The 27,852-nt window shown below is 46.4% G+C and overlaps 1 protein-coding gene across 2 annotated transcripts in view; it reads left to right on the top strand.

The window, feature by feature from the left end:
• IPO4 (importin 4) overlaps window positions 1–27,392 on the top strand; it is a 2,629,293-nt gene extending 2,601,901 nt beyond the window's left edge. For both annotated transcript variants that reach the window (XM_078644926.1, XM_078644927.1), the window contains one exon: window positions 26,927–27,392. The gene's annotated coding sequence lies outside the window, so the exon portion shown is untranslated. The remainder of the gene's footprint in view (window positions 1–26,926) is intronic.
• The last annotated feature ends 460 nt before the right edge of the window (window positions 27,393–27,852 follow it).

Below are 27,852 nucleotides of genomic sequence, written 5' to 3'. Positions count from 1 at the left end.
CTCTTGTTGTTTATCGTAGATATGAATTCGGAGTGAATATCACGTTACACTCGTAAGACTGGTTTACGCTTTATTACAGGTATGACTTTGACTAAGCACCAGGGGGAAATAAGGTTTTTTACCGATAGTACGTATTCACGTTAAGACCTGTAATTACCAAGCATTCTTGCAGGTACACCTCTTGCACTTTAGACTTTATATACATCCAAAAATAGAGAAAATTGTATACCTTATTAGACAACATGAGGGCTATAAGGTTTTTGAGCTTCAACAAACCAACAGAGATGATTATTATAAAAGACATGATAGGTTGTTTGATTGTAATAATGTTTTTTGAATGAATAGTGATGTACATTCCTTTATTGAACAGAGATTAAGCCCCTGGAGAAGGGCAGAGTGCCCGAAATGCATTGGGCAAATGAAAATGGAATTATGAATAATGTTTGGATGTGATTATAACATTGAAAATAAGTGAAAATATCAAAAACAAAAAAATGAAGACAAAAAATTTCATTTGAATAAAACTTTATTTGTTTCAACTCAATAACAATCCTTGGATAAAATGTATTTATACAGTGTGCGTTTGGGGACGTTATCCTCGTTTAGGATAACGCTACGGACTTTTCAGTAATAGAATCCTAGTACTCAGAAGGATATAAACCAAACAGCACCTACTAACCTTTTTATACACTTGCTACCCGTATACACAAGGAGTGCGATCAGTTCTTCTTAAAAACTGTGGTTATGCTCATCTACGACGGCTCGTCTACGACGACGGCCTTATCTATGACTACTCGTCTACGACGGCCTGTCTACGGCGTCGACGATGGCCTCATCTACGATGGCCTCATCTACGATGGCCTCGTCTACGATGGCCTCGTCTACGATGGCCTAGTCTACGAGGGCTCATCGGCGACGACGAGCGTCGACGACGAGAGCGTCGACGATGACGAGCGTCGACGACTGCTCGTCTCTGACTGCTCGTCTACGACGGCCTGTCTACGGCATCGACGATGGCCTCGTCTACGATGGCATCGTCATCGACGGCCTCGTCTATGACTGCTCGTCTATGACGGCCTATAGACGGCCTCGTCTATGACGGCCTATCTACGGCGTCGACAAGGGCCTAGTATAGGATGGCCTCGTCTACGATGCCTCGTCTATGATGGCCTCGTCTACGACGGCCTCATCTACAAAGGCTAGTCTGCGTCGGCGGCCTTGTCTACGACTGATCGTATATGGCGTTGTCTAAGACGGCCTCATCTATGACTGCTCGTCTACGACGGCCTCATCTATGACGGCAATCTACGAGGGAAAATCCGCCAATTCTGGAATCTCTTATAATATGGTAGAGAGGGCTGCTCAACGTTTTAAGATCTCTATGATCCCTCAAGAACAGGCCTGTTTCTTGTATGACTTCAAAGAACCTCTCAAGAAGGCAGTAAGGTCAATACCGATTATCGATTACCTATTGTCAGAAGGGGTAAGGGTCATGCAGAACCCCTCCTCTGTATCACCAGTGATCCCTCAGTTGGATAAGAAGTATAGGGCGCCAGATACAGCACCGGCGTGTTTAGCAGGAAAGAGTGGGCAACATTGGGAACAGGTTTTCCTCAATGTCGACAATGACGGTAAAGGCCGTGAACGCTCTAGCGCTCTTGGGACGCTATCATGGACAATTGTAGGCACACATAGCCCCATACCTGTCGGAATTGCCAAATTCACCCAAAGAGGAAGTAAAGAGGATTCTGCTAGATGGTGAAGCATCGGCGTCAGAAAATATAGACTGCGCGATGGATATCGCTATGACAGGGTTCCGCCAGTTGGCTGGGGCAGCAGTCTTGCGGCTCCAAGGATGGCTAAAGGCAACCTCTTTCAGTCCTGAGGTGCAAACAAAGATTTTGGACATGCCATATGATAGCCATTTGGCACAAAGAATTGACGAAGCAGACACTGCGAGAGCTTTGGGCACTCTTCAGTATAAGAACCAGTCCTTTAGTAGAAATAGAGGAAGAGGACAGTCTTCCTACAGAGGAAATTATCAATACAAGTCTTCCTGTTCTTCAGGCCAGAGTAGACCGCAATACCAACAGCGCCAACAACAGCAAAACAAGCAATCCTCTTTTGGGAGGTCTTCCTTTCAAGGTAACGGACAGCGGAAATGACAAAAATCTACGGCTGCTTCTATGACAGATCTCGATTATGCTGCAGATAGGAGCAATAGGGAGAGTACCTCCATCTCGGAAGGGAAAAGGGTTTTATTCCCGTTTCTTTTGATCCAGAAAAAAAGACAATAAGTGAAGACCAATCTTGGACCTCAGGGCCCTCAACAAATTCCTAAGAAGCAGTCGTTTCGCATGGTAACGATCCAGGAGGTCTTGCGACTACTGTAAGAGCAGGATTTTAGGGCGTCCGTAGACATACAGGACGCTTACTTCCATATCCCAATTCACAGAAATCACAAAAAGGTACTTGAGATTTGCAGTAGCGGGCAGACACTTGCAGCTTTGCATTTTGCCCTTCGGGCTCAAGTCTGCACCGCGCATATTCACGAAATGTCGTACCACGGTGGCGGCATATCTCAGACAGTGCCATCACCAAGTCTTTCCGTATCTGAATGACCGGCTGGTCAAGGCTTCATCCTTAGAAGACGCGTCCAGGTCTTCCAACGCCTGTTTAAAGCTTTTAGATTGCTTGGGTCTCACCCTCAATCAGGAAAAATCGGTCCTACAACCTTCTCAGTGCATCAGTTTCCTAGGTGCAACCCTGGACACACGGTCGGCAAAAGCTTTCTTATCCAGAGAGAGGATGAACAAGCCCCTTGCACTAGCTGCTATAGTAGCCTCGCAGAAAGTCTTGACAGTCCGCCTCTTCAAATCCCTCTTGGGGATGATGTCAGCGTGTATCCTCCTGATTCCTCACTGTCGACTACGAATGAGGAATCTACAGGAGGCGCTCTCAAAGTGTAGTGTAGTTCCTATATTCCCAATAGGCTCTGCGCATTGGAATAATATATTCAGCAGAATAGACGTAGGACTGAGGTTGACTAGGTCTCTACTGACTATATTAGACTTAAGGTTTGCCAGCTAGCTCAGAGGTCACTAGAAACTTTCTCGAATAAACGGGGAGGAGTTTAACCTCCCTGGATAGACAAGAAGGGATTAGCTTCTGACAACCATAAAACATGACAACTTTGCTCCCTCAGAATAAGAGTGTATCTCTAGAGTCGTGGGAAAACAATAGACAGCTATTTCACTCAGTCAAGTGTGCCTACTTAGTTTCACCAGAGTGCAGAGAAAAGAGAGACGGGCGTTTTCAATAAAAGGTGTTATTTATTGAGCAGTCTTCTTTCTCATGCAAGAGAAATGAATTGCCACAATTGCAATACTCATAGTAAAGTAAAGTGCGTACAGTAAAAGGAGGATTATAAAATAATACTGTAAAAGCATTGATATGGTTTCTTAGCCATATGATACTTTAAAATAGATAAAATATATATACATTGACTAACGTACTCTACTGGTGCTTCTAAATACGCCTACCCCGGTGTACCTGACCTAAGCCTAATACGTGGGAAGGAGTAAGTAAGTAGCAGTTTAAGTAAAGTTTGTTTTGCCAAGAATCTGACTCAAGAATTCTCTTTAAGGGTTTAGTCAGCTCCGTACCTGGGTAATAGAAAGCAGGAGGTCTTGTAGCTCTCTCTCAGGACTCGATATCCCAGTAACCCGCGAAGGTATCTGGAAACACCAGAGCTGGATTTCTCGGCAGGAGAAAAGACAGCGTCTCTCTCAGTGCGTCAAAAAGGAGGGGCAGCGTCCGTGGGCTATCTCATCAGCTGGGCTCTCGGGCAAGTAGATAGCTGCTCTGCTCCAAAACCACCACCGTGTGTTTGCTTAAGGCAACGTTGGTATATTTATACCTGAAAGGTGCCGGGTTTGACATAAGGTTGGGATTAAGACGTCAATAAAGATGTCACTAAGAACTGGCCGTTCTTACAGTGCTTTACAGGAGTTCTAGGACGAAATCAAAACAAAAGCAAGGGGGATTTCCCAAGTTGCTGGAGGTTTGGTTTGTTTAGAGAACTCGTTGTGCTTTCTAGGAGTCCGGGGAAGTAGCCTTGCTTAATGTGACTGCATGGGCTACGACTAAATATGGATATGATTCCTTATGCCTTTATAGGGATATTATTGATTATAGCCGAACAAGGCCATAAAATAGAAATATCGATTTAGGTTCCTAGATAAAAACACAATACCCACTCCACGATCTAATATCCATCATTACTAAAACTAAGCAATAGTAAACATATGAAGGTGCATGTGTATTCCAACCCACTCCAAAATACATTTACTGCATTTGAAATGGTGTATACGAAATACACGAAAATGATTATTGGTACTGTACGCTATTAAAGCAGTGTAATCATTCAGTAAAAAAGATGCATATATATATCAGCTGAACGATTTGCGAAATTTACACATGAAATGGCTCTTAATACAGAAAAGAAGGTCGAGACCATTCCATCACATATAAATACAGTTGCTGTAAACGTGCTAGAGGCTGAGGTAATATATTGTCTCTAGAGTTCTTAAAATAGAAGCTCTGTTCTCTAAGAATAGTTCTACTTTAAGCAGAGTACATGTGCCAGAAAAAAGGTAAATATTTTGAAATTTGAAAAAAAAAAAAAAATGTTGCTTTCAGGGAGAAAAAAATATAGTTCCAAATATTTTCAGTAGCTTTTGTTTATCAAAGCTGAAGGCCGAATTCAGAGTTCAGGGAACGCTGTGTACTTGTTGCTTAAAAGTTATTCTTTCTGTTCAGGGGAGAACATCATTTCAGACAGACTTGCAAAAAAGTTGTCTACGGCTTCAGGTGAAAGTTCGACCAAGTTTGAAAATGCCGCAACAGTGCAGTCTTGAGCATGATTGCTATTGTCGATGTCAGGATCAGAAATGCTCACAGAAGGTCGTATCTGGGTGATGTTGCTCTCATCTCGTACTTCACTACCACCTAATCGTAGTGGGGAAGTTCCAACGAATGCCGTCATCAGAATGGGTAGCCGCTGGGGACAACACGATGCATGAGCCGTTACAGGACTTAGCAAAGTATCTGTATCCAATGGTACTGCTGATGGTAGTGTAAGACAGACGTCCAACACGCATTCTTCTCCGCATAGCATACATCGAAGCACAGGTAAGATGCAATTCTGCCAGATGGGTCTGAATGAAAGAAACCAGGTCATATTCAGATCTCTTAGCCGGGCTAATCCAAGGACTTTAGTTATGCAGTCCCGATAGCGTATAGTTAGGATCGTTTCTTCCATCGTTGCTGGAGTCTTGTATGCGACTTGGCTTGCCATATCGGAGCAGAAGTATCAAAAATAAAATTCCTGCTACGAGTCCCAAAAGGAGTGGTAGGCCGCCAAAGACAGAATGGACAAAATTAGGAAAAATGCCCAGAACTGTTTTGAAGGGTGTTATCTGAAAGAGACACGTTAGTATTAGATTCCTTACCTTAGAATATCCCCAGGCGTCAGACTGGATCCGGAAATTTTTGCGTAGCAGTACCCTTGCGCGTCGGTAGGCGTCGTCTGCGGCTCCGCGTCCGTCGTTGGCGTCGTGGGCGCCGTGATGACGTCATCGGAGTACTTAGACGCCGCCTCCGCGTGCTGACGTCAGTTCTTCTTTTTTCCGCGCCAGCAAGCGCAGATCTGGAAAAAGCAGTAACCCTAGTCATTTTTTGACTAACTTTTTGATCACTTTTGATTGTTCTCGAAGTCTTTCGACTCCGACGGTGCCGTAGGGATGCCCGGCTTTAAGCACTGCGATGATTGCGACCGCCTGATGTGGGTCACGGATCCTCACCGCGTGTGTTTATCTTGTCTCGGCGTCGACCACGACGACAAGGCCTGCTCCGACTGCCGGGCCCTCTCTTCGAAAGCCAGACGGGAGCGGTCCCGCAGGCGGCTCGAACTCTGGCAGTCGGTCCCGCGCCGCGAGAGGTCCCGATCCCATGGGAGGTCGAGGGACAGGTCGCGGGCTCGGAGCCACCACAGTTCCGAGAGTAGGCCGCACTCCGCCGGGTCGAAGTCGTCGTCAGGTAAGCGGCACAAGAAGTCCAAGCGGCGTCATCGCTCTTCGGACTCCCCCCGATGCTCGCACGATGCGGCCGGGGGTTCGGGTGACACCACCCACGCGGCTCCGACGGAGTCGCGGGCGCCGCGTCCAGCCCCATACGCTACGGTCCCTGGGCTCAACGCGACGCCGGAGGAGGTCGAGCTCTTCCTCATGGCCATGAGGAAACTCTCTCCTCTGACGGGCTCTGCGGCGCCTTTGGGCCCAGCGGACCCGTCTGGGACCCCTAGCGGGTCGGGGAGATCTGCCCCGACGCTGTCTGGTGCTTCGGCCCCAGCGCCGCCGACGCCTTTGGGCCCGGCGCCGCAGGTTCCCGTTATCCCGACGCCACCGGCGCCTTCGGGCCCGGCGCCGAGGGGGTTCAGTTGTTCCAGCGCCGCCGGCGCCTTGGGGCCCGACGCCGCTGGACCTCCTTCGGGATCTTGTTCGTCGCCGGTGGACCTTACGACCTCCCCGGCGTCGGACCCTCAGGTGTCGCCTCCGGCGCCGTCCTCAGGCGGCGCCGTCCCCAGTTCCACCTTCGTTCCTGTTCCGGCGCCGGGACGGCCCCGATGGGCGCCGCTCCAGACGTCGTTTGAAAAGTTTCACTTCTATGAACAGGCCCCATCAATTGAGAACCCTGAGTTTCAGGATATGGGTGATGAAGAGGACTGGGAGGGGTCTGAGGACCCTCTGACCAGAGAGTGTCAGTCTCACGAGGACTGGACAGGAGACCTTGGGGAGGCCAGTGGCCTGGACACCTCTCCAGACACTGGTTTTGTCTCCCCTCCTACCGTGGCTTCGGAGGAGGGGGCAACATATAGTGTGGTGCTGATGAGGGCTGCCAAGGCCTTGGGCCTTGAGCTCCCCGTCGCGGCCGTGAGGACTAACCTCCTCACTGAGGTCCTTAAACCGCAGTCAAGCTCGGCTGAGCCTCTGCTGCCCTTTAATGAGGCCTTGACCGACGTTCTTCTGGGCACTTGGTCCAAGCCCGCTACGGGTTCGCCCGGAACGTGGCCAGACGCCACCGCCCAGCCCCGGGCGACCCATGTTTCCTGTCCTCCCACCCTACCCCCGAGAGCCTGGTCATCCAGGCCTCCAATTCCCAGACCGCATTCCCGTCGGCCCCGCCGGACAGGGAATCCAAGAGGTATGACCAGTATGGGAAAAAATCTTCTCATCCCTTAGTCTGGGCCTGCGGTCTTCCAACACCGCCTGCCTCTTGGGACGTTACACCCACTCTGTGTGGGATAAGGTCGCGGAGGTGCTGCCAGAGTGTCCGTTGGAGGTACGGGACAAACTCGGCCAAGCCTTTGTGGAGGGCCGGGATGCAGCCAAGTATTCCATCAGGTGTGGGCTGGATACCACCGACTCGCTAGGTAGAGCGATGGCAACGACGGTGGCGGTCAGACGCCACGCCTGGCTGAGGTCCGCCAACTTCTCGGCAGATGTCCTGAGCACACTCATGGACATGCCGTTCGATGGCCGTCGCCTCTTTGGCGACAAGGCAGACCATGTGCTTGAGCGCTTTAAGGACTCCAGGGCTAAGGCCAAGTCCTTGGGCCTCTCGGGCCAGCGCCAGCAATCGGCTGCCTTTCACTCCTTTCGTGGCTACGGAAGGGGTGCGCCCACAAGCGCCGCCAGCCACGCTCCGCAGGGCAATACCCAACTCGGTGGCGGCCGTGGGAACCGGCGGTCGGGGGCAACGGCGAGGTCAGTCCACACCTTCCCCCGCAGCATCCGCCTCAAAACCCTCCTAGTCCGTGCTTTCAGGCCCATGTGACCCCAGTGGGGGGCAGGGTTCGCCATCACCACCTCCACTGGCGCACTGTCACATCGGACAGGTGGGTGCTGCAGATCGTCCGAAGGGGCTACTCCCTCCCCTTCGAGGCGACTCCTCCAGCCATGCCACCGCAGAACCACCGTGTATCGGGGGATCATTTGCGACTTCTGCAGGAGGAGGTTACGGCCCTCTTGGCCAAGGGGGCCATCGAGCGCGTTCCTGGGCCAGAAGTAGGGTGTGGTTGCTACTCCTACTACTTTCTGGTACCCAAGAAGAGCAAAGGGGGCCTGCGCCCTATCTTGGACCTAAGGAACGTCAACGGCTTCCTCCGGAAGGAGATGTTCAAGATGCTGACACTGGCTCAGGTCCTAGCTGCCCTGGACCCAGGAGACTGGATGGTAGCGTTGGACTTGCAGGACGCTTACTTTCATATCCCCGTCCTGCCTGCCCACCGGCGCTACCTGCTGTTCATGGTTGGCCACGAGCGCTTTCAGTTTACCGTGCTCCCCTTCGGCCTTACCAGCGCCCCACGGGTGTTCACAAAGGTGATGGCGGTGGTCGCAGCTCATCTGCGCAGGTTAGGGGTTTCAGTCTTCCCCTACCTCGACGACTGGTTGTTGAAGGCGGGCTCGCCCCAGACAGTCGTCAGCCACCTCCAGACGACGGCAGACATCCTGCACCAGCTGGGGTTCTCCATCAATGTGCCGAAGTCACAACTGTGCCCCTCTCAGAAGCTCCTCTTCATCGGAGCGGTTCTGGACTCGGCGCGGTTTCGGGTTTATCCGCCGGAACAGTGGGTCCGGGATATTCAGGCTCTGATTCCCATCTTTCAGCCGTTATCCCGGGTTTCGGTCAGGTTGACGCTGCGGCTACTGGGGCTGATGGCCTCCTGCATCCTACTGGTGCATCACGCCAGGTGGCGGATGCGGGCTCTGCAGTGGGACCTGAAGTTTCAGTGGGCCCAGCATCAGGGCAACCTATCCGACCACGTCCTGATCTCAGGGGGCACTGCGAGACAGCTGCAGTGGTGGCTCACGGACCGCGATTGGGTCAGCGGCAGATCCCTCTCCCTTCCCCAACCGGAGCACGTAGTTGTGACGGACGCGTCCCTCCAGGGCTGGGGAGGCCACATGGGAGAGGCGGAGATCAGAGGCCTCTGGTCTCCGGCGGAGACCCGGCTCCACATCAACCTGTTGGAGCTCCGGGCGATTCTTCTGGCACTGAAGGCATTCCTCCCCTTCGTCCGGGGGAGTGTAGTGCAGGTATTCACGGACAACACCACAGCCATGTGGTACTGCAACAAACAAGGCGGGGTGGGGTCGTGGATCCTTTGTCAAGAGGCTCTTCGCCTTTGGCAATGGCTGGAACGCCAGGGCGTGACCCTGGTGGCTCAACACCTGGCAGGTTCTCTGAACGCCAGGGCGGACGAGCTCAGCCGTCGGTGCATAATGGATCACGAATGGCGTCTGAACTCGGACGTGGGGCAAAGCCTCTTTACGCGATGGGGAGAGCCTTGGTTAGATCTATTCGCCTCCGAAGAGAACGCGCAATGTCATCAGTTCTGCGCGTTGGAATTTCCAAGGCGGCACTCGCTCGGAGATGCTTTTCGTCGCGAGTGGAGTTGCGGTCTGTTGTACGCCTTTCCGCCTATACCACTTCTGCCCAGAGTGCTGAAGAAGATCAAGCGCGACCGGGCCCAAGTCATCCTTGTGGCTCCGGACTGGGCGAGAAGGTACTGGTATCCACAGCTACTCAGTATGTCAGTCGATCCCCCGGTTCGTCTGCCTCTTCAGGAGGACCTTCTGTCGCAGCACCAGGGGACGGTCCTCCACCCGAACCTGTCCAGTCTCCACCTCCATGCTTGGAGATTGAGCGGCGACAGTTGAGGCCATTTGACTTGCCTCCTGAAGTTTGTAACATCATTCTGGCAGCCAGGCGTCCCTCCACAAAGTCGGTATACGCCTGCAGGTGGAACAGATTTGTGGCATGGTGCACAGCAAAGGCTGTGGATCCCCTACCTGCCCCTGTTTCTGAGGTCCTTCTCTTCCTTCTTTCTCTTGCCCAGCAGGGCTCTGCTCTGGGCACTATCAAGGGCTACCTTTCTGCCCTTTCAGCCTTTCTCAGGCTGCCTGATCAACCTTCTTTGTTCAAGTCCCCTATTGTTAATAGATTTCTTAAGGGCATCACACACACGTTTCCCCCTGTTCCGTTTGTGATGCCTCAGTGGGACTTGAACCTGGTTCTTACATTTCTGATGTGCGCTCCCTTTGAGCTACTTCACAACTGTCCTCTTCGCCTTCTGACTTTGAAGACTGCTTTCCTGGTTGCCATCACCTCTGCCAGGAGAGTGAGTGAGCTCCAGGCCCTTTCTTGTACTCCACCTTTCCTTTCTGTCCATCCGGACAAAGTGGTGCTGCGTACCAAACCTTCTTTCCTGCCCAAGGTTGTCACGGCCTTCCACATCGGGCAGTCTATCACCTTGCCAACCTTCTTCCCGCCACCGCATCCCTCTAAAGAGGAAGAGCGGCTCCACCGTCTGGACCCAAAACGTGCGCTCTCATTCTACTTGGATCGCACACGCCAGTTGCGGGTGGATGACCAACTCTTTGTTGGTTACGTGGGCGCGAAGAAGGGGAAAGCGGTGCACAAGAGGACCATCTCCCGGTGGATCATCCTGTGTATCCAGGCATGCTACTCCTTGGCTAGGAAGGAGCCTCCTGCTGGATTGCGGGCTCATTCTACCCGAGCCACGGCCACTACCACTGCCCTGGGCAGGGGAGTGCCCTTACAAGACATCTGTCAGGCGGCTACGTGGGCATCGCTGCATACGTTTGCGAGACACTACTGCCTGGACAGCCAAGTCCGGAGGGATGGCTTCTTTGGCCGTTCCGTCCTCCTGGACTTTCTTGTGTGATTATTGGTTCGCAGGCCCACCACCGGGGTTGGTATTGCTGGGGTATCTATCCTAAGGTAAGGAATCTAATACTAACGTGTCTCTTTCAGATGCACAAGTTACTACTTGTGTAACGATATATCTGTAAGAGACATTAGTTAGTATTAGATTCCTTACCGACCCACCCATCCTCCCCGTTCTGCGAACCAATATCTAGGGTTAGGGTTGCCCCCTTTCAGGGCCCTAGTTTCAATGGCACCAGTGTTGGTTTTTAACATGGCTCTGCGTTTCTGGCGCGGAAAAGCTGTGTCTAAGAACTAACGTCAGCACGCAGAGGCGCCGTCTAAGTACTCCGACGACGTCATCACGGCGCCAACGACGGACGTGGAGCCGCAGACGACGCCTACCGACGCGCAAGGGTACTGCTACGCAAAAATTTCCGGATCCAGTCTGACGGCTGGGGATATTCTATGGTAAAGAATCTAATACTAACTAATGTCTCTTACAGATATATCGTTACACAAGTAGTAACTTGTGCAACAGTCCCGAAAAAATTGTCTTAAATATATGTGGAATACCACTGGTATCTGACATATTTAGGATTTGGCTTAGCATTTCTGCTAAATGCACGGGGCAATTTGTTGATAAAAGACTATGTATCTCTGCCGTTGTCCTTGCAACTAGCAAATCATACGTTTCTTTTGATGACGTTAAGGGCACAGTTGTCTGTAAAAGAACAGACTTCATTCTGCTTAAAGTATCAATTCGAATAGAAGAGATATTCAAAGAAGGCCAAATTTTTGCCTCCGTGTCTGGAGTGCTGTTTGGATACAATACTTGCATACAGCAAGTGACCATGGAACTAACGCTCACAAGATAAGCTTTTCCTGGCACCATGCCACAACAGCTGTGGTCCATTATTAGAATATAGCTCCCGTTAGAAAGCCGTCTAAAGAATGGCTCTATTTGTGTTGCAGGTGTGCCATGCTGGTGACATGAAAGGTTATTTGAAGTCCCCTCACAGGCCCCATGCAAGTTAATACCTTCACACAGAAGTATACCGCTTGGTGATCGTTTACAATTGTTACCACTAAGAAATATATTATGTACCTTTTCACTATAACGTGTGTGTGTAAGGCAATTTCCATGATGACTTAATGTACCCTTTACTCAAACTTTCATACTGGCCCGCTGGTATATACTCTTGGCAGTTTTTAAATTGGAAAGTTGTTATCGGAATTGTAATTATTCCGTGTATTATCCATTCAATGACAGGTCTTTCTGACATTGTCAATGGTAATCTCTTAAGTTTTTCAATGCTCAGAATCGTATAGTCTGCTCCTTTTTGTGCCAAACTGATTTGTTTATCAGTAAGGTTAAAGATAGAAAATAATGACGTTGTGTTGATTAAACGCCAGGGCACGTAGCCTGAACGCAGATTTTGCAACGTCCAGCCAAGCTGTACAATAGAACGTAATTGGGACTGACTGTGTTGTAACATTAGTAAGTACTGCTCAATTATATCAATAGCAGATGATACAATACTGTCCAGTGAATATATTCTGGAAGACAGTCTCATTAACCCATTGTCCACAACAGAAAGTGATTTTTCCAAATGAATACGGTTAATTTCCCGTATTTATTCTGCTATTTCAATTTGCGTTTCTATCCAAGCTTCGTTGTACGCAGCGTATATACCGGCCGCTATGAAACGTTTTTGGCTCTGTTTACGTGGTCCCATTATGAAATCACGTAAGTCAGCACCGTCTTTAAGTAAAGTCAAGTGTTGCTTAATTTCTGCCAGTGTAGATTTCTGTAGCCATTCGAGGCAGAGTTTCCCTACACTGTATGTTGTAACTATCCCTGGATGTTGTCTCTGGGAGTATCTAGGGTCTGGCCTGGTCAATTTGAACCCCTGTATTTTGTTCAGGAATCTATCTTGACAGTTATTTGTGTCTGTGGGCCAGATCAACCATTTTTTCCAATCAGGATGTGTTCTGTTTTGGTTAAAAATATGGGATACGTCTATCTCAACATCTTTAGTACTATTACTGTCAGGTGTTGGCTTTGGAATAGACGGTTTGTTTAGGTCTTTAATTTTGGCTAGGCCAAGACAGGTTGTCTGTTGAATGGTGTCATTCAAGAATATAATTTGTTCTGGGATCATGCAGGCTCTAAATAATGATTCTATACCTTGGACCTGCCAATCTTTGGTACCTCAGATGGTTTTTGTTTCAATGTTATTTTTCCAGAAATCAAAGCCAAATGTAATCATTTTTTCATAAAATGTTTCCGAATAGATCAATTTAGTATTTATCAGCATCGTTTTCACCCCTGTCTTATTTAACAGTTTGAAATAAAACGTTTCTGCTTCACTCGTGTTAAACCCTGAGAAGTATGGGAATTTCTCGTAAAATGTTTTTGAACTACCTTTTGGTGGAGTTGCACAATGTTCCCATTGATTATAATTAAAAACATTTCTAGGTTGAGCAGATTTATGCAAATAGTGATGTGCAAAGTGGTTGTAGCAATACATTTCTTCATAATTTGATGAACCCTGTAAGTAATCATGTTCTGTAAATTTTGCTGACATTACTAAATCTGACATCATATCATTAATGTTTTCAAAGTCCCAATCATCAGAGAATGTACTCGGTTTTACAAAGTCACTTATTGAAACCTTGAACTGGTGTGGATATTTGAAGAGCTCGACCGGGCCATAGATTTCATAATCCATTTTGTCTCATGCTACCCCACCGGGTATTGGATTGGCTGTGACATTCACTGATGATAGTTCTCTTTTCTCGATGTGAGATGACTTGTGTGGCTTTAGGACCAAGTTGGTGTTCTGACTTGCTGTGTCCATTGTACTGTATTTTCCTTCAATGAATTTTCCCAAACAAAGAACCATGATGAGCCAAAGCAGGAGGAAAAGTACACCTAACACAATCCAAAATTCAATCCATGGAGAAATCAGATAGGTTTCTTTGAGTTGATTAAAGAGTTCAGTTAATTTGTCTTTAAAAGTTTTTGTTGTTGGCTGTTCTTTAGGCTCGCTTGGATCCTCAGAAAAGTCATCGAAATTGATGAAGTAGCCAGATGCAGTTCTCTCAATTGTTGGAATTGCTTCCGGATTTTCATTTGCTTTTGGAATTTTCTTTGTCTCATTAGCATAGTCTGTGGTTACATCGTTTTAGACTGGTGTTTCTTGACGAACTGTTGCAATTTGGGTTTTAAGAGGCATAAGTTCCATGGCTTTGTTGCATAGTCCTTTTATATTCACTGTAGGTTTATCAAATGTGATTAGTCTCTCAGTTTGAACCTCTTGTATTGTAGCAAATTTTGGTACTCTGCTACTTCTTGGGAGTCCACTGGGCCTACTACTTATTATTGGCCACATGATTGTGGTTTTACCAGGTCGATGGATACAACTCGGTTCTCCTTTTTACCAGCAAGGGGCGGTAGTACAACTGATCTTGTTCCGCTGACAGCTAAGACAGGTACTGCTTTTCTGTAAGAAGGCCCAAATTCCTTCTTCACCGCGATCTTCTCTCTGACCAGATCTCCAATCTTTGGAATCCAGACAGGCCTTGCTGGGACAGGTGGTTTATCTTCAGTGGTTGTTGGCTGCTGTTTTAACTTTACGTTGCTCAGGTCTTTTCTTGTTTCATTTAAGGCCTATAAAATAGCCAAGCGGTCTTTGATATCAAAGCATTTTTCTTCTACCACTGAAGTCTGACTATCTAAGTCCTGAATATGCATTCTAGTACCGAACAATAGTTCGTACGGACTGAAACCTTTTAGAGAATTTCTTGGCAGATTATTAAGACTACGTTGGACACTTGTTAAATGTTGGACCCACCCATCACCCGAACCTAATGCCCTCGCCGTTATAGATTGCTTTATGTCCCGGTTTTTTCTTTCCACAATCCCATTTCCCTCAGGATGGAAGGGACACGAGTACCGCAATGCAATGCCCATGCTGGTCATGGCCTCCTTATAAGCTCGAGAGCGAAAAGCAGGACCCTGGTCAGAATGTAGCATGCCAATTGCGTATGTGCCGATATAGACTCGCAAATCTTTTATAACAGTTCTGGCGTCAGCCGAGCGCTTGTGTCTACATTTTAAGTGAATCTAGTCTTAAATATTAATGGGACGCATTTTTTTGCATATAGATAGCCTTATGCTATCTAAACGAAGAGCCATGGCAATACTCCGGCCGGTTCGCCACTGCGATCTCTGTTGCAGTTTGAACAGTTTATTGCAAATTTGTGTTGTTGCAGGCTCATTCCCGGCCACCAGTATTCTGATTGTAATTCTTTCAGAGATTCATTGATCTTCTGGTGCCTTAGACTTAATCCCGTATGTGCTTCTTAAATCAAGAAGATTCTCCTGTTCGTGTTTGGAATTACTCTATCCCCCACTCCAGGGATTCGAGCAAAAGGAACGGAGTATGCATCGATTATGTATGTATAATTGAGTGGATAGTTCACGGGTAATGCTGCACAGTCGCCTTTTGAAGACGTTTTTACCGCCAGCATGGTTTCCCCGTCTATGTATTTTTCTGAACGCTTTTTTGTGGCTACGGAAGCCGGATTAGTTGCTTCCGCTGTGGCTGTGTCAGCCAATGAATTCCCTGCAACGTGAACGCCATCACGCTGATGACTCAGTGTATGTATCACGTGAGTCTTTTGTAGTTCTTTCTGTAAAAGAACTACTTGTTCCCAAAGCGTTTTATGCTTTATTGTGGCACCTGTCATCTTTGTAACCGTTTTGAACCCAGTTCTGCAAGTCATTATTGTAGGATTTGACGCAGTAATGCGAATCGCACACTATTAGTGTCGGATATTCGCGATCGGCAATATCGAGCGCCATTTTTAAAGCTAGTAGTTCAGTTCGTTGAGCTGAACTGTCTTTTAAAGATTGAGACATACTTACCAGTGCTCTCAATTTACCTCCGTGCCACCGGCATTTAACAACCGCGCACGCAGCACTGTAAGCTTGCTTACCCCAAACTGAGGGTTGTGCTGATCCGTCTGTATATATTACACAGCCGTAAAGTTGTAGGGGCAGAATTTCGATTGGCAGAGGACATTCTTTTCCATATGTTAGATTTTTCAGTTTTTTCATTTCCAGATCAAAATAGTATTTCACTTTTTCTGTAGCAAGAGAATTTTCCCATTGTATCCATTTTGGATCTAGTGCCATGGTAGTCAAATTGCGTGGGCTTGTTAATGCCTCAAAGGCTGATTCTGCTGTTAAAACAGTTATCTGTCTGCCTTGGGCTTGGCCTCTTTCTTTTGCTACAGCTGTTTGAACCGCATTTACAACATTTTCCGCAAGACTGAATGTTTTTTCAGCTTGTGTGTACAAATGTGATTTGTAAGCTATTGGTACCCTTTCTCCCTCATTAGAGGTCAGGTACGTGAATACGCATCTTCCTGGGATGACTCGGATTACAAGGTTGCGTGTGTTTTCGCGAGTTTGCAATTTTGTTTTAGCTAACATGTCTGTTTGCAATGATCTCAAATTTTCTGTGTGTTTTTGAGTCCAATTGATTGGTTTAAAATCAGGTTTTATTAATTCATAGAGAGGTTTAACCCTCTCTGCATAATTTAGAATGTAAGTTCTTCCGAAATTCAGGAAACCTAGTATTGATTGTAAGTTCTTCAGCGTTTTTGGTGCTTGGAGTACAGTGCATTTCTCTAAGAAATTGTCTGCTAGGCTTTTGCCTTCACTTGATAATTCATATCCTAAAAACAGGACAGTTAGATGGGCAATTCGTGACTTTTTAAAGTTGAATTTTTAACCCTCTGCTGCGAACCCAAGTATTATGGTGTTCACTCTTTTCAAGTGAGTATCCAAGTCATCATCTGTTAGATAGATGTCATCGACATATGATAATGCTTCATCATCATATATTTGTAGTAACTCTGTTACTCTTGCTGAGAATAGTCCTGGGCTATTCTTGAATCCCTGTGGTAGTCGACAGAAATTTTTCTGCGACCCCATTATTGAGAAAGCGGTCAAATACCTGCTTTCAGGTACAATGTTTTGACAAAAGAACCCATTAGAGATGTCTAATGTTGTTTTGTATTTTTTGCGCACGATGTTATTCATTAGTGCTGCACTGTGTGAATTTTGTACTGCAAATGTCTTGCAACATGAGTTAAGGTGTCTGTAGTCCAAAACTAGACGATATGAATCATCTGGCTTGGAGACAGGAAACAAAGGATTGTTCATTTGTGAGGTGCATGTTTCAATCACCATGAAAACAAAACCTGCTGCACACTTATATGAAAGTTCAAGCAAAACAGATGTCTCAATGGACATAAAGTTCAAATTTCATGGGCGAAGGATTGGACCACCAGTGTTTCGGTTCCTCTTTTATTGTTCAAAGAAAACCAGCCGACACGTGTTTCGTCGCAAGAAAACACACTGTTTCCGCGACTCCACAGGGCTGTAGGTAATGAATATGTAACCACAGGTCGCGGTGCCGGTGATAATTCCGACCCGGCTCCGCTCGAGACCGGGTTTCAGTGTCAGTCAGAATATGACTTGCGAATTTCAGAAGTACTCTTCTCCAGCGGGTATATGGAGATTCTTTAGTAAGTAGTGTTGATAAATATTGCAATCCTCAGGGTAAGAAACACAAGAGTGTGTCTTTGTCCGCGTATTTAAAGCACAGAAAGTGTAGAAACTTCAACGGCAATAAGTCCCCGTAGTGCGGGGAGTGATTCAGCGGCGATATCGTTCGGGTTCGCGTTTCGGTTCCGGGAAATTTTTCTGCGACCTCATTATTGAGAAAGCGGTCAAATACCTGCTTTCAGGTGCAATGTTTTGACAAAAGAACCCATTAGAGATGTCTAATGTTATTTTGTATTTTTTGCGCACGATGTTATTCATTAGTGCTGCACTGTGTGAATTTTGTACTGCAAATGTCTTGCAACATGAGTTAAGGTGTCTGTAGTCCAAAACTAGACGATATGAATCATCTGGCTTGGAGACCGGAAACAAAGGATTGTTCATTTGTGAGGTGCATGTTTCAATCACCCCCTGGTATTCAAGTTGATCTAAGATTTCCCTGACTTGTTTTTTAGCTTCTTGCTTAATTGGGTACTGCCTTTGTGCAGTTGGTTGACATTTTAACTGGATTTTGTGAGGAGGAGAGTCCTCATCCCATCCAACATGATTTTTATATAATGCAGGAGCTTTGGCTACTGCCCATTTTCTTGCATATGTATATTTTTTATGAATCGGAATATGATTTGAGAAGGCAGGCATAATCATTTCTTCGCCATGAGGGCACTCCCTGACAAACTCTGGTGGCCAGTCTTTCTCAGCTAGAAGGATGTCATAGCCTTTGGAAAGGTTATCCCAAAATAGACCTCTTACTTTCCTAGTCTTATCTCCCTATATACGTAATGTTATTTCGTATATTTTATGAGGTTTGCTAACTCTGGTATCTGCAGTTTCCACCTGAATGTATTCATTTGTGTCCACTGTCTCCAGATGATTCATCAGGATCTTGCGAGCTATGGTCACTTCTGCTGCGCTGTCTAGCATTGTCTGGGCCCACTCTCCGTTTTTCAGTTGTGTCCTCAGTATCCTCGGCATGTTTAATTATTTTAATACTGGCTACCTTTTTTCTTGGAAATTGTAATTTTTTATTTTGATGAGCAGGTTCCTTGTCTTTGGACTTGACGTGCTCTTCCCTGTGTTCTGACCGTCCTCTTCTTTCCGATTTCTGCGAGGAAGTCTGAAAAGATCGAGAGGGACGTGTATCAATCTGTTGATATATATCCGGTTTCTTTAGATTATCCCTATTTCTAAGGTTGTATCTTTTCTCAGAGGGCTCCCTCTGGGGAGACTTGTGTCTTTGGTCCGGAGATCTTTCTCTCCGCCGAGGAGACCTTCCTCTGGACTGGAATCTTTTTTCTTTGGGAGTGGATTGTTTATTTCCATCCCAGCTCTTTTTTGGAGTGTTTAGATTATTTTTAATAAATATCTTTTCAGGATTTTCAGTTAGTTGGGATTTTACTGGTTTCCCACCCAAACTATCTCTTCCTAGTTCTTCATAGGATTTTTCTATGATTCTGGCAAGTTCAAATGGTTGGTCTGCTATATCTGTTTCTTACAATTTCTGGCGGATCGCCACAGATGCTGCTTCTCCTTTTATGTTGGCTAATAGTATAGCTGAAACCTGCTTAAAGTCTTTCAGTAATTTCATACCCAGAGTTAAAGCAGGTTCTGGACCGTATTCATTTTGAATCTGTCTTAGTACATCTGGTATCACCGCCATAGACGGGACACCATGTGTTTTTGTGTAGATGGAAGCAAAGTGTCACAGTTCTCCACATGTGGTGTGATCCCCATTGGAAGACAGATAGTCAGAATTCTGTGTTTCTCAGTAGGGGTAGTATCTGGAAATACTGCCTCTATTTGAGTGATTTTTTGTGCTAACCAGAATGGAATTTGTTCCCGTTTTGCGGGTACTTTACCCAGACATGATTGTATGTTCTGTGGTGTTATTTTGTTTGTGTTCCCCTGATGAGGGGTCAGCTGTGGAATGTTAATACCTGGTTGGACTGTTGAAGTCCGCATTACATATTGGACTAATTGTCTATGTATTTTAATTAGTATTTTTAGCTGGGCTAAAAGTTCCCGGTCTGACATTTTTTCAATGTCTGGATGTGGTGTGTAGCTGGCTAGAACCGGCCATGTTGCGCCTGGTCTACCTAGTGGACCGAGCCTGGTGATGTGATTATTATGTTTTAGGGCGCCTTTAAACCAGAGCAGATCCTCGAAAGGGGTGTATTCTCTCGGAGGTTCCTCTATTTTGTAATAGTGGAAGTCGTGTGTGACAGCGTTTGCTGCTGGAAAGTTTATCCATGAATAGAATACCTCTGTCTGCCGATATTCATGGGCCTCTACCACGAATATGACTGTACCACCTCTTGGTGTTAGTCCATTTTCTATAAGTTTAAGAGTTATAGTTTTTCTTATGTTGACCGGAATGAGTATAGCATCCGGGTCATTCTGTTGGAGACTTGTGTCATCCGCTAGGAGTTGAGCTGCTATTCTAGCTGCCTCCCTTTCATCATCACTTTCTCCCATTTTACTTGACAGAAAGGTTTTTGTTGCAGATCAAGTTTTCAAGGAAACAAAGATTAGGTGCACAATATTTTGGAACACTGTATCCTTCAACGTTGACTAAACCAAAAACTATACATAGAAATCTCTTCCTACTAAGTTCCGGCGGATTTTAACCTTTTACCCACTCCAGACGTCTTTTGGAGTATTTACGGGAAAAGGGGTCTGTGTGAAAAAGCACGACTGAGTTACTCTAACGTCTTGCGTTAGATTTATCGCCTTACCAAACGTTGGGCGCCATGTAGTGTAGTTCCTATGTTCCCAATAGGCTCTGCGCATTGGAATAATATATTCAGCAGTGTAGATGTAGGACTGAGGTCAACTAGGTCTCTACTGACTATATTAGACTTAAGGTTTGCCAGCTAGCTCAGAGGTCACTAGAAACTTTCTCGAATAAACGGAGAGGAGTTTAACCTCCCTGGATAGACAAGAAGGGATTAGCTTCTGACAACCATAAAACATGACAACTTTGCTCCCTCAGAATAAGAGTGTATCTCTAGAGTCGTGTGAAAACAATAGACAGCTATTTCACTCAGTCAAGTGTGCATACTTAGTTTCACCAGAGTGCAGAGAAAAGAGAGACGGGCGTTTTCAATAAAAGGTGTTATTTATTGAGCAGTCTTCTTTCTCATGCAAGAGAAATGAATTGCCACAATTGCAATACTCATAGTAAAGTAAAGTGCGTACAGTAAAAGGAGGATTATAAAATAATACTGTAAAAGCATTGATATGGTTTCTTAGCCATCTGATACTTTAAAATAGATAAAATATATATACATATATACATTGACTAATGTACTCTACCGGTGCTTCTAAATACGCCAACCCCGGTGTACCTGACCTAAGCCTAATACGTGGGAAGGAGTAAGTAAGTAGCAGTTTAAGTAAAGTTTGTTTTGCCAAGAATCTGACTCAAGAATTCTCTTTAAGGGTTTAGTCAGCTCCGTACCTGGGTAATAGAAAGCAGGAGGTCTTGTATCTCTCTCTCAGGACTCGATATCCCAGTAACCCGCGAAGGTATCTGGAAACACCGGAGCTGGATTTCTCGGCAGGAGAAAAAACAGCGTCTCTCTCAGTGTGTCAAAAAGGAGGGGCAACGTCCGTGGGCTCTCGCATCAGCTGGGCTCTCGGGCAAGTAGATAGCTGCTCTGCTCCAAAACCACCACCGTGTGTTTGCTTAAGGCAACGTTGGTATATTTATACCTGAAAGGTGCCGGGTTTGACGTAAGGTTGGACATAAGACGTCAATAAAGATGTCACTAAGAACTGGCCGTTCTTACAGTGCTTTACAGGAGTTCTAGGACGAAATCAAAACAAAAGCAAGGGGGATTTCCCAGGTTGCTGGAGGTTTTGTTTGTTTAGAGAACTCGTTGTGCTTTCTAGGAGTCCGGGGAAGTAGCCTTGCTTAATGTGACTGCATGGGCTACGACTAAATATGGATATGATTCCTTATGCCTTTATAGGGATATAATTGATTATAGCCGAACAAGGGCATACAATAGAAATATCGATTTAGGTTCCTAGATAAAAACACAATAAAAGCAGTGGGTCCAATGCACAGGGTCCTTCGAAGGCCACATAAAAGTGAATCCTCAGATGGTCGGAGCCCTACAATGGTGGATGTCATCTCAAAACCTGTCTCAAGGCTTGTCATTCCTGCTTCCGGCTGCTCCTCATATTGCCACAACAGGCGCCTCCTTGGAAGGCTGGGGAGTTTTTCTGCAAGAGCTTCAGATATGCGGGTAGTGGTCTCCTATGGAGAAGAAACTACATATCAATCTGCTCGAATTGCGGGCGGTCTTCCTGGCCCTTCATGTTTTCCTGCCAAGAATCAAATATTCCCTGGTGCTCGTCCGGACAGACAACACCACGACTATGCACTACCTCTACAAACAGGGAGGGACACGCTCGCTGACACTCTCTCGGGAGTCGCAAAAAAATCTGGCATAGGCTCATACTCCACTATGTAACCCTAAGGGCGGAATATGTCCCATGCGCGGACAATGTGCTCGCCGACGCGTTGAGCAGGCAGAAAACATCGTCACACAAGTGGGAGCTAGATCAACAAATTATTGACCAGATCTTCTCCAGATGGGACACGCCGCAAATCGATCTATTTGCGACGAGAATGAGCCCTTATGGTGATTGGTTGTAAGTCAATCTTATAGACCAGCTATCCTAATGGTTGCATGGACAAAGCAGTCTTAAGCTAAACTCTTTTGGCATGTGAAGCCAGCTGTTTTACCACATATAACCCCTTGAATACCTGATGAAAGGACACCACACAGGTTGTTATGAAAATAAACAGTATATTTATTTATAACAAACACCTCTGAACTCTTTATGAGATCAGAGGGCTAAGCACATGACAATCTCTTAAGAAAAATACGATAAGTTGCACAAAATTACAATGGTGCCCTAGGGGCACGACAAACCATATACTAAGTAAATGGTATAAGGAAATCGATAGAGGAAATGGAGATGCCCAGAGGCTGTAGGATCGCTGGGACTACACTACCCTAACCTTAGGTAAGTAGCAGGAGGCCCACGGGACGCGTGTGCAGAGTGTGAACTCACACGCGAGATGCGGAACAAAGTCAATGGGCAGAACAAATTACGAAAAGGTAAGTAAAAGACAGTTCCTACTAGTTACGACTAAAAGGACTGGATACCAGACCAGCAGTGTAGATTTCAATGATCGTCGTCTAGGAGGCCACTAGCCAGCCGGCAAGTCACCAGACAACGCGTCGAGCAGCAGTCGAGCAAAAGGGCCCCACGCAGATCTTGTGGATGCTGGAGGGCTGGTCTTCGGTGCAGGAGCTGCTCGGGGCTGGGGCTTCTCAATCCCCAAAGCACTTTCTCGAGGATGCCTCTGAAGTCGTGCTGGAAGCGAAGTGCAGTTTCTTCAAGATGGCCGGTCCCACGTGTCTCGTCGCACCCACGGATCTCAGCTGTGCTGCAAATGTAGGTTGAGGTCGGAGAAGTCTGGAAGTCCGGATCTCGTCGGGCTCTGAAGTCTGGTTCCGGCCGAAAGGACGACAAAGTGAACCGCTAGGACGCTTGATGGTGCCTGCAGTTGCAGGGTGGACACTCCTTGCCCACAAGGGAGATTCTTCAGTCTTCTGTGGAGCAGAATGTCGAAGTCCAGAGTTTCTTCTTGTAGAGTTTCAATTTAGGATAATCTAATTTGGAATGGGACCAGCTCCTACCTTTATTCTCCTAAAGGGGGCTGTACTATGACTAGGTCCCTCCCATGGGTGGGAAAAGGAAGGGGGGTGGTTACACCCCCTATCCTTTGTCCGGTTTCGCGCCCTAGCTGGGGCTGGAGTGCCCCAGCAACTGGTTTGAGCCGGTGTATGCACAGGGCACCTTGTGTGCCCCAGGCATGTCTCATTCCTTTCAGGCATGTCCTACCTAATACACAAAATCCTGTCTGGGGTGGTGCTAGCACCTCCCAAGGCAGGAAACCCTTTGTCCAGGCCTCCCTCGCTGGAAGGACTCCCAGCAGCAGGAGGTCAGACTTGTGTCTGTGGTGGCAGCATCCATTTTGTGATGCTGAGGCTTCGTTTAACTTTAACCGGGGTTCACAGTTACATACATGCCGTGTCCCTCTAAAAGGGTGGAATGCTACCCCCGTCGCCAGAATTGGCGAGGGGGTAGTATTCCAATTCGTGTGACACCTTACTCGACATGTTTTGATAATGCTATACCAAAGTTAGCATTCAACCGCGAGGATTATAATGCACTTAAGAATATATGGTATAGCGTTATCAATGAACAGCTATTAGGACTTGGTTCCGCAAGCTGCAGACTGGCTCAGCTCATGCCAGAGCACCATCTCACATAATTCCAAGCACTCTGCCTTCAGGATTGATAAGGCCTGCTATAGGAGTGCCTTATAGGAGTATATGTGTCCATTTTGGGGTTAGATATAGGTATACTATATCTACAGCAAAGGGTGATTACACCACCTTGCCCCAGCTGTCTTACCAGCCAGTTGTGTCTTTTTAGATCGCCAGCCAGGGGTGGCATAATACATGCTTCAGCCCCTCGTAGGCCCTGGGTCCACCTATGCCCTGGGTACCTAAGGTACTCTGTACAGGGACTGATAAGGTGACCCAGTACCAATTGATAAATGCACCTAAAGTACATGGTTGTCAATTTAGAGAGAGAACAGCTAGGCTGTGGGTCTGATTAGCAGGCCCACAGCCAGGGAAAGTCGTAAACCAGTGAAGCAAAAAGCAAAAATCTGGGGTGACCATAGGATTGCAGACCCTACTCTCCTACACCGCCCCACCCATCCTTCCCATCCTTCCCGTTCTGTGAACTGATTACTAGGGTTAAGGACATCCCTTTCAGGGCCCTAGTTTTCAATGCACCAGTGGTCAGTATCTTGCATGGCTCTGCGTTCCTGGCACGGAAAGTCGTGTACAGAACTGATGCCAGCTGGCATGGGTGGCGCCTAAGTAGTCACTGTGACGTCATCTCGGCGCATACGATGCCAGCGATGGACGGGGAGCTGCAGGATGCCACCTACTGATGCACAGGGGTACTGCTAAGCAAAAACTTTCCGGATCCAGTCTGACGCCTGGGGATATTCTAAGGTAAGTGATCTATCACTAACTAATGTCTCTTACAGATATATTGTTACACAAGTAGTAACTTGTGCTTCACTCTGAGTTGAATATTGGTATATTTGTGATTTCGGGCGAAGTCTGCGAATTACTTAGATTTTCTGCTGTATAGGCACTGTTACATATAGCTGTACAAGACACTGCAGATGGGATGTTATCTTTTGGAAAGTGGTAAAAATAAAGTTCTTTAATAAAAAAACAGGGTTTGGTGGAGTTTTGTCAAGAGGCCCTGCGTCTCTGGACATATCTGGAAAGTCAGGGTAGTTCCTTGCTGTTTCAGCATATGGTGGGCTCTCAACACCATAGTGGACGAAGTCAGACAAAGATGCTTAGTGGATCACAAATGGTGTCTTTATCCGAAGGTGGTCCAATAGCTCTTTCAGCAGTAGGAGGATCCTTTGTTAGATCTGTTTGACGCTGCCAAGAATGTGTAATGTCAGCCGTTTTGCTTGCCGGAGTTTCCAAGGCTGCTCTCGCTCTGAGACGCTTTTCATGGCAAGGGGAATTCAGGCCTCCTGTAAGTCTTTCAACCAATACCACTACTGCCCAGAGTTCTCAGGAAAATAAGGAACGACCGTGCCCATGTCATCCATGTGGCTCCAGACTGGGCACGTAGAGTCTGGTATCCTGAGCTGTGGAGCATGGCCATTGGTCCTTGAATCAGGGGAAGGTTCTCCACCCGAACCTCTCAGTGCCCCACCTTTTTGCGTGGAGATTAAGAAGCGACAGTTGATAGCTTTCGACCTTCCTCTTAAAGTCTGTAACATTTTCTTGGCAGCAAGACATTCCTTCACCAGACAGTTTACGCCTGCCGTTGGGACAATTTGTAAAATGAACAAATGATGAACGTAACGCTGAACAATACAAACATTGACACTCAGTCACAAAGATCTGGGTTTAATCTATTGTTCGCTTGCTCACCACTCCACCCCTGTTTGGACCCAGTCATTTACAAATCAGTCTTAATCCTGTTCCTCATGGGAAAAGCCAAGCAAGCCAGGTCCTCCCTGGACAGTAAAGAAGCATCCTGGGACCGGGTATAGTGCTCATACAACTCTGCCACCTGTGGTTTAGTGCACTCTGCTAGAGGGGTGACTTACCTAGGCCATAGGCAGTGGATTGCAGGCATGGCTCACAGGGAAGTGTGCCATGTCGAGACTTCACTTTTCTCTTCACCAAAACACGCAGCCTACAATGGCAGTGTGTGGGTGTTAAGGTGCAGGGACTCTAAGGGTTGCACAATAGGTGCTGCAGCCCTTAAAGGCCTTCTCTGGTCTCGGTGACAGTGGTACCCACGGTACATGTTACAAGGGGCATACCTGAGGCCAGAGAGGTGCCAATTGTGGGTACAAAGGTACAGCTTTGGGAAGAACACAGTCCCTGGGAACCTGATTTGCAGGGACCCAGGGCACATCAAGTCAAAGTGCATCAAGTGTCTGGCAAAAAGTGTGGGGGGGGGGTAACCATGCAAGAAGGGGCACTTTCCTACAACAACGCCACGCTGAGCCAAACAGATAATGAAACCTGGGGATAATTCTAAGATAATGAATCTGTGGCAAGATGGAGAACTCTAGCTGGTAAAAGGGTTTATCTAGGGTAAGTAACTTGTTATACATATTCATACCAATGGTTACCGTGCTCCAAATACCTTTGGAATGATGACGAAAAAGATCGTTCTTATAAGGTTATGCAATTCATTTTTCTGGGATCCACTACCTTTGGGGTAGTAATTTCATCGGGCTCCCATGCAAAGCAATGGTTCTTAACTTACTCTGCTTTTTTTTGTTCTCCATACCAATTCTGTTTGTTTTCCCACGCCCTTAACTACAGAGCCATGAGGCATGTTTGTAAAGAATATTAAAATACATCTGAATGTTGGGTATATTGTGCTTTTTTTGCAATAACCTGAGCTCAGCTGAGTCAATAACCTGAGCTCAGCTGAGTCAATGAATGCACACCCTTGCTGAGTGAGCACCTGTATATACCCTTAGTTCACCTTGCCTTGCATTTCTATCTTCCATTTGTTATGTACTTTTACTGTCCTCTGCCTGGCATCCTGTACTTTTGTGTTCTATTCTTTAGTTTGATCCCTGATAATACCTCTACAACAATCTTGCATCTTCAGTTATCTTGTTTAGTTCTCTGTCCTTCCGTCGCAACCTTCAATTCTAGCTTCATCTCCATACACTTCTATATCTTAACTTCTGGCCTTTCTTGCTTTCATCCCTCTACTAGTTCCTCCAGGACTGTCCTCATTCAGTCCTTCTCATGGTCACCCTGTTTCGCCTCGTCTTTTAAATAGTACTTTAAATGAACAAACTGATCTCATTTTCTCAATTTTTGTTTTTAGGGCCGGTGTCCCATGGCGTAATGAGCTTTTGATTGAGTGCCAGAAATTGTTGGAGGAGCAAGCAGTTGGCCCGTCCCAGTCATTGAACATCCCATTGGCAAACAAGGCCTTGTAAGCTTGAAGATAGGAGTGTAAGGCATCATAGCCCTCACTTGTTCCTGGAACAGTCTTGGATCCTCATCTTTCCCATCTCTCAGCCCATTGAAACATGAATCTTCATCTTATCTATGTTTCAGTTCCAGTTATTTTGCTCCTCAATTTTGTTTGGTGCACCTAAATAATGCCATGAGCACTACCTCACCCTTTATTCTACCCAGATATGTTATTTTCTTATTTGTTTTTGCAGCCACATTTAAAGCTTGGGCGGAGTGTGCTGAATTTTAAATGAAAATTGATTTTCAGAGAAAATTTGTTCTGTTATAATACATATGAAATATAAAGATAAATTAAAATGTATTTCTTGAAATCTAGTTGTATTGATCTGGTTTTTGTTAAACGTTTGTACTCTACTGGGACTCTGTGTCATGTTTATCCCTTCTAGGATAGTTCATGTTTACCAGTCTGTAAACTGTTGACGATCTGAGGCGTCAAGTGATAGGCTGTCACCTGGAGGAGAAAAATCAGGCTTGTTTTTCCTGTAATTAAAGTTCTCATCCAGGGGATACTCATCAATAGTCATAATCTAGAAAATACATATATATATATATATGTATACATATGTGAAAACATATTTGCAGCCTAGAACATTTCCACACTTGCAAATCTGCTGCAAAATTACAGGAATTAGCATACACACAGTAGTACTCTCCCACCCCCAAAGGAAGAAAGAGAGCAGTAAACATTTGCACACAACAATGCTTTATTGCCATAGGAAAACCTGTAATTGCAGGCATTTGCCAGTAGGCTGCAGTAGAGTATAAAGAAAC

Source organism: Lissotriton helveticus, chromosome 5_1 (assembly GCF_964261635.1).
Source record: "Lissotriton helveticus chromosome 5_1, aLisHel1.1, whole genome shotgun sequence".
Lineage (NCBI taxonomy): Eukaryota > Metazoa > Chordata > Amphibia > Caudata > Salamandridae > Lissotriton > Lissotriton helveticus.
The sequence above is the reverse complement of the archived record's forward strand: the minus strand, read 5'-3'. Positions and strand labels throughout refer to the sequence as shown.